The sequence below is a fragment of the Cynara cardunculus genome (assembly GCF_001531365.2).
Source record: "Cynara cardunculus var. scolymus isolate 2C chromosome LG 17, CcrdV1, whole genome shotgun sequence".
NCBI classification, from domain to species: Eukaryota; Viridiplantae; Streptophyta; class Magnoliopsida; order Asterales; family Asteraceae; genus Cynara; species Cynara cardunculus.
The window spans coordinates 8858293-8864752 of NC_037544.1; the positions used below are offsets into that span (position 1 = coordinate 8858293).

The 6460-nt window shown below is 32.6% G+C and overlaps 1 protein-coding gene across 2 annotated transcripts in view; it reads right to left on the reverse strand.

Annotated features, from left to right (window-relative positions):
• Positions 1–5089: 5089 nt before the first annotated feature.
• The window catches only part of LOC112501049, a 5781-nt gene continuing 4410 nt past the window's right edge, over positions 5090–6460 (reverse strand). For both annotated transcript variants that reach the window (XR_003067407.1, XR_003067408.1), the window contains one exon: positions 5090–5240. The gene's annotated coding sequence lies outside the window, so the exon portion shown is untranslated. The remainder of the gene's footprint in view (positions 5241–6460) is intronic.

A 6460-nucleotide genomic window follows, 5' to 3' on the forward strand; every position in this document is an offset into this window, starting at 1 on the left:
TAATCCAGATTTAGTAATTAAGACAGGAATGCCTAAATATGATAATTGGACTATTGAAGAGTTCAAAATGCATATTTCTCAATTACTAAAACTTGGAGTAATTACCAGAAGCACTTCTAGTCATAGAACTGCTGCTTTTATAGTTCAGAAAGAATCTAAAAGAAAACGTGGTCAATCAAGAATGGTTTTTAACTATAAAAGATTAAATGACAATACCCATATAGATGGCTATTGCATTCCTACAAAAGAAATTTTGTTAAATAAAATCCAAGGTGCTAAATGGTTTTCAAAATTTGATCTCAAATCAGGATTTTGGCAAGTAAAAATGCACCCTGAGTCGATCCCATGGACAGCCTTTACATGTAGTGAAGGTCATTTTGAATGGAAGGTTATGTCTTTTGGTTTAAAAAATGCCCCTCAAATCTTTCAAAGAAAAATGGATAATTGTTTTCAACAYTTATCTCATTTCACATGTGTATACATTGATGATGTCCTGGTATTCTCAAAAGACAAAAATGAACACTATGCACATTTGTATATTGTTTTTAAAATTTTTGAAAAAGAAGGAATAGTAATTTCACTCAAGAAAATGCAGCTTCTTAGAGAACATATTGAATTTCTTGGTGTTGAAATAGAAAAAGGAAGGATTAAACTCCAACCTCATATATCTAGAAAGATTTCTGAATTTCCAGATAAGATAGAAAACTTAAAACAACTTCAAAGTTTTTTGGGTTTTCTAAATTATGCTAGACCTTTTATCAAAGATCTTTCTAAATATACCGCTCCTCTTTACAACAAAACCTCAGTTAAAGGAACAAGAAAGTTTAATTCTGAAGATATTAAACTTGTCCAAGAACTAAAACAATTAGTTATGAATCTTCCTGAAATGAGTTTACCTCTTGATTCAGACTATCTAATTGTTCAAACTGATGGTTCAGCACATGGTTGGGGAGGAATTCTTTTAAAAAGACCCTCAAAATACTCCTCTATCCATGAAGAACAACTTTGTAGATATGCTTCAGGTGTTTACAAAGAAAAAGGAAGATTAACATCTTTAGATTTTGAAGTCTTAGCTGTTATTAATTCCTGTGAATCTTTTGCTCTCTTTTTAACAGGGAAAAATGAAATCACACTCAGAACTGACTGTGAATCTTTAGTCAAATTTGCTGATATGAAAAAAGAATCTAAGCTTCTTTCTAATAGATGGCTAAGATTAAATGAATATATCATTGGCAAAGGAATAAAATTTAATTTTGAGCATATAAAAGGAAAGACAAATGTTATTCCTGATCTCTTATCTAGATTTTCTTCTTAATTTTCTGCAGGATGCCGAAACCAAGAGTTGTTAAGAAAATATCCCTGAGACTAAAGAAAAACTTCAAGTTGGAAGGCAGTTTATTCCTGTTTATCCTCCAGATAAGCAGTTTCTTTTCAACTTAAGATCTAGACTCACAAAAGAGGAATCTTCTATTTGTGACTATATGGAATCTCAAAACTAGATCTGACCAAACCAATGAGAAATTTTTTATTATTAACTCGGTTGCTCAGAGATTTAATGACATCAAGCAATGTCCAAAACGTTTTTATTGTTATCTCCTTATGAATGGACCTTATAAGGGAATTTACAAAAAATGGACAGATGTTGCTGCYAAAATWGAAGCYCAGAAACCTCTCTCCTCTTTGTGGAAGGGCTTTCATGATCTTGCTGAATGTCTTAAAGTTGCGCATGATAAAGTAGGCTTCAATTATTATTTGGACCCTATCTTTGAAACTCATCAATTTTCTGATAATACAGAAAAAATGGATGTCACTGAAAGTTTAGATTTCACTGAAAGTTTAGATTTCACTGATGAACTCTTTTCTGAAAATAAACCTTTGGTTCATCCTACATCTTCACAAACAAAAGGGAAAAATATTGTGGAAGAATCAGAAGAGTTTAATGATAAGCATCTAATTGTTCCTAATCTTGGTTGCTTTTCATTTTTACAAAACCTAGTTGATCTCTCTGACATCAACTTTAAAACCTTTTTAAAATACCAAGAATGGCTGATGGTTTTATCCAGATCACCTATTCAAGGTTTCTCAGTTCAATTAGAAGAAATTCCAACCCCAGATGATGAAAAACGAATATTTTTTAGAATAGTTCAGATTGATTTATCTTCTGCATCTGAACAAATGTTTCGAAATGAAAAAATAAGTTTTCATGATCTTTTCAAGTATGGATTACTTTGCGGACTAATCCTATCTGATACTAATCAAATTAATTGGCTTCCAGTTCGGGTTATTGAAGCTATTAAAATGGTCAAGACTTATGATGATTATATCATCTTGGTGGACATTTATTCTTCACCTCCAAAATTCTTGAAATCTGAGCCTGAACCCAGTTGTTCAGTCATCAAGATACTATCAAAGAATTTTTCCTCAGATTGGGAAGACAAATTGTTACTTCATTGTCCTAATTGGCAATATATTTTTGGTCAATCTGTTGAAGAAGTAAAGATATGGTTTTACCATGTCTATTACTCAGACTTCTATTGGAACTCTGAAGTATTGACATCTGAAGAATATTCACTCTTTGGAGAGACTCCTACAGTCAATATTTATATTCCATCTGCAATTGCTGCTTACACATTTCTCAAGTTCTATAATGATGATGAAGAAGCAAAAGACAAATGGAGAATATTTTTTAGAGAAAAAGCTATCAAAAGACTGGCGGACAAATTTCTATAAAGCATAAAGATAAGATACACCTGTTATTCTAACAGCTGTATATGGCAATGGTGGCAGACAAAGACAAAGACAAAAGCATCTTGCTTTTCTACTTTTGAAAATTGTGACATACTTTCCAGAAGTGCTCCCAACTTTTCACTGTATATATGTTGAATTTGTTTCCGGTAATAGCCTCCGGTAGTAGGTTGTTTTTGCTTTTCCTTTCCTATAAATAAGTTTCTCTTGTAAGTGTTAAAGGACACCACAACACCTTCAGAGCACCTACATAGAGAGAGAAAAATATTAGAGAGTATCAAATATTAGCTGTTTGAAGTTTGTAAGCATCTACTTTTGTAATCAACCAATTGTATAAATACAAGGTTAGTTTTCATGGCAGGCTAAAACTCTTATTAGGAAGCTATTTCATGTTGTAAAATATTTATATGTATTATCATATTAATCTTTATTTATGAAGATAAGATCTTAAAATTTATATCATAAAGATATTTGGTTAATATTAGTTCATACTCATGCCAGGAGTATATCTGTCAGGCTTCAAGCCAAACCTCTGGGATTTGTCCTAGTTGTAATTTTAAGAAATTGTTTTAATAAAAATTTAAGAAAGTTAAAATTTTCTTTAAAAACAAAAGACGTAAGGATGTTTAAATTCAGAAAAAGTACCCGCTGTTAGCAAAGAATGCGTTTTCGGGGAAAAAGTATGAACTAATCTGAAAAGGTGAGTTTTTAAATGATTTTTTTATCCATCTTTCTTAAATTCTTTATTAAGAAATGTTCTTAAGAAGTGATAATATTTTTACCAAATGGGTGTTATGATATACTAAATTAAGATCTTATCTCTAAAAATTTTGATTAAAAAGATAATATGTATAAATGTTGTTCAACCTCTGATAATAGCTTTCTAATTCTTTCTTCTTGTTTATTTCTAAATAATTTTGATCATCTGATGTTTAATATTGCCTATAAGTGTAGTATTCGTCCTCATCCTGATCTTGAGCATTCTGCTATATGTGGATGTCCTTGTGGATGTTATTGCTTTGTAGATTCTGAAATATATAAATCCAAAAATCTAAAAAAAAACCTCACATACTTATTAGCTTCTGATTTATTAACTCTAGATTTAAAACAATATATTGCTGAAAAAGTTTTCAAAGACATCAATAAGTTTATGGGCAATTTTTACTTTAATCTAGCAATTGACAATCAAGTTAAATTTGCTGTCCACAATATCTGCCAAGGTGATAATTGGAATTTTGCTTTTAATGAAGACAATATTTATTTATATTTAGTAGAAACTGCTATATATAATGAATGTTTGTTGAATCTTTAGACGTTTAACCTCGCTGAGGCCCAGACCTAGTGTCTAAAGAACTGTGTTTTCTTTACACACTAAAGAACTGCGTTGCAGCCCAACCCTTTTTTATTTGGTATCATATATATATATATAGGGCTATTCTTAGTTATGGAGAAGAGATGGCTTAGATCATTTCACAAATTAAGTGACAAGTGAAATCAAGTTGCGTCCCGGAAAAGAGTTGGCTAGTTCTAGTATTTTAATGTAAACTAGTTCTCAAACTCACATCATTTTTAAGTTACCCTAGCTATAAATGCAAGTTGGTGGTAGTGAAGATTGGGCCATAAATTTCCATCTATATAAAAAATTTAATACTAAAAAAACTGACACAGACAGTTCCCAAACTCATGGAAAAGGGAAAAAAGTAAAGGAAAAAAAGTAAATTGGAGCTAAAGGGATGATAGATAAACCTGTCTACTTGGGTGGAGTAGGTGCCATCAATGGGTTTTCGGTGCTCCGTGAAATCCCGACAATCATTTTCTTCAAATCGGCCATGAGCCGCGCATCACTTGTTTCCATCCTCGCAAAAAGCTTCTCTTCATGTGCCTTTAAAGGTGCCTCCACAGTGGTGTGGTGGGTTTGAGTGGTCTTCTCCAAGGTAGTCTCTATAACGGTGACTTTTTCCTTCAATCTTCGGACCTCAAGCATTATGTCTGCGTCCATGTGGCTGCTGTCCGGAACCATCGGGGGCTGTCCGAGATCATTTCTCGAGGTCTTGCGGATTCTACCGACCGGCTTGCACTCAATGGGTAGTGCATTAGTGGTTAGAGCATCACCAGGTGGTACCGGTGCTTTGGCCTTCCTCATTAACCCATGTATTAAAGCCAAGAAGTAGAATCGGCCGGTGGGTTTTCTTGTGCAACCTTGAATGGCATCAGAAATGACTGCCCCTACATCAACCGCCTTTCTATAATACCCCATTCCACACATTACATGTAACATATACTTCATATAAAAAAAACATATATTTATACACCACATTGGTCCCTTAGTACAAGAATTTACCAGTACAAAATACATGGTTCAAAAATTCCAAATACAAATCTTGTACTAAACCAGATTATCTAACAAAAACTATACATACCAACAGTAAATCTTCACGCAGATAATCACATAGAGAAATATTATATTTTTCCCTTCCCCTTACCATCGGCACTTCCTGCAATACATAATTAAAATCACAAAACGAGGATTAGAACGAAAGTTCTAGTGAGTTACCCTATTTATGTCATTGCAGGGTGAAAATCACCAAAACATATAAGCAAAACAAGTTTTCATATATGAACAAGTAAAAACATAAAGTCAATACCTTTCATTTTTCAGGCCAATAATCTCTGCTCACAAACAATACATCACATCCCAACAGGTTATATTAATCAAATTATTACAATGCCACTTTTAAACCTTTTTCATTCAAACAAGGTTTATACAAAGTTTCAGGCCACACCTGTTACCTCCTTCTCTATAACATTCAGACTATGATTTCCAATAAGAACTCTAATCTTAAATCTTTAAGTCACAAAGAAATAAAGATTCCAGACTATGGTAATCTTACGAGATATAATAATAGAAGTTATATTATATAATACACATATACAAATGTCACCCTTATATCCAAATCTACACCTCTCCTTGATATGTCACTCTTATCCCATGGTACACTTCTCCTTGATATGTCACCCTTATCCCATTGTACACCTCTCATTGATATGCTGCCCTTATTTCTTTATCAAAACATTTCACAAATCAATTCCATATATAACAGACCGCAGTCGAAGGAATTATTATTAGTTTCAAAGACTTGTTCTTATCAAAATTCCCGTTTTCTTTGTTAAAAGAATCAAAATAATTTGTCCATTCATAATCCAGTCAAATCTTGTCCGGATAACAAATCCGGACAATATTACTCAACATGACCGATTTAACACTTGGTGAAAATCTCAACCCTTTGTCCGGATTATTAATCCGGACAATACTGTCCGATTTAATCAATTCGATCAACTCATAGTCGTATTCATACTTCTCCGATTTAAATTCATAATCATAAGTCAAAGTTTAAAAAAGATCACTTAATCTATAAATCGGTCAACTCTTGATCGGATTATCTTTAAACCGGTTAAAACATGTCCGGTTTATAACTAAACAGCTTAATACTTGAGCGGTTTACACTTAAATTACACCTTGTCTGGTTTAAGACTAAATCGCTCAACCCTCTTTGTCCGGTTTAATCTACATCGACTAAGCCTTGTCCGATTTATATTAAATCGCCCAACTCTTATCTGGTTAGGTAAAAATCGGGATAATATTCATACGATTTAAACTTCAAACTAGATAAAAAGGTGATACAAACAATTCATGCATAAAGAGTGTAAAACATTT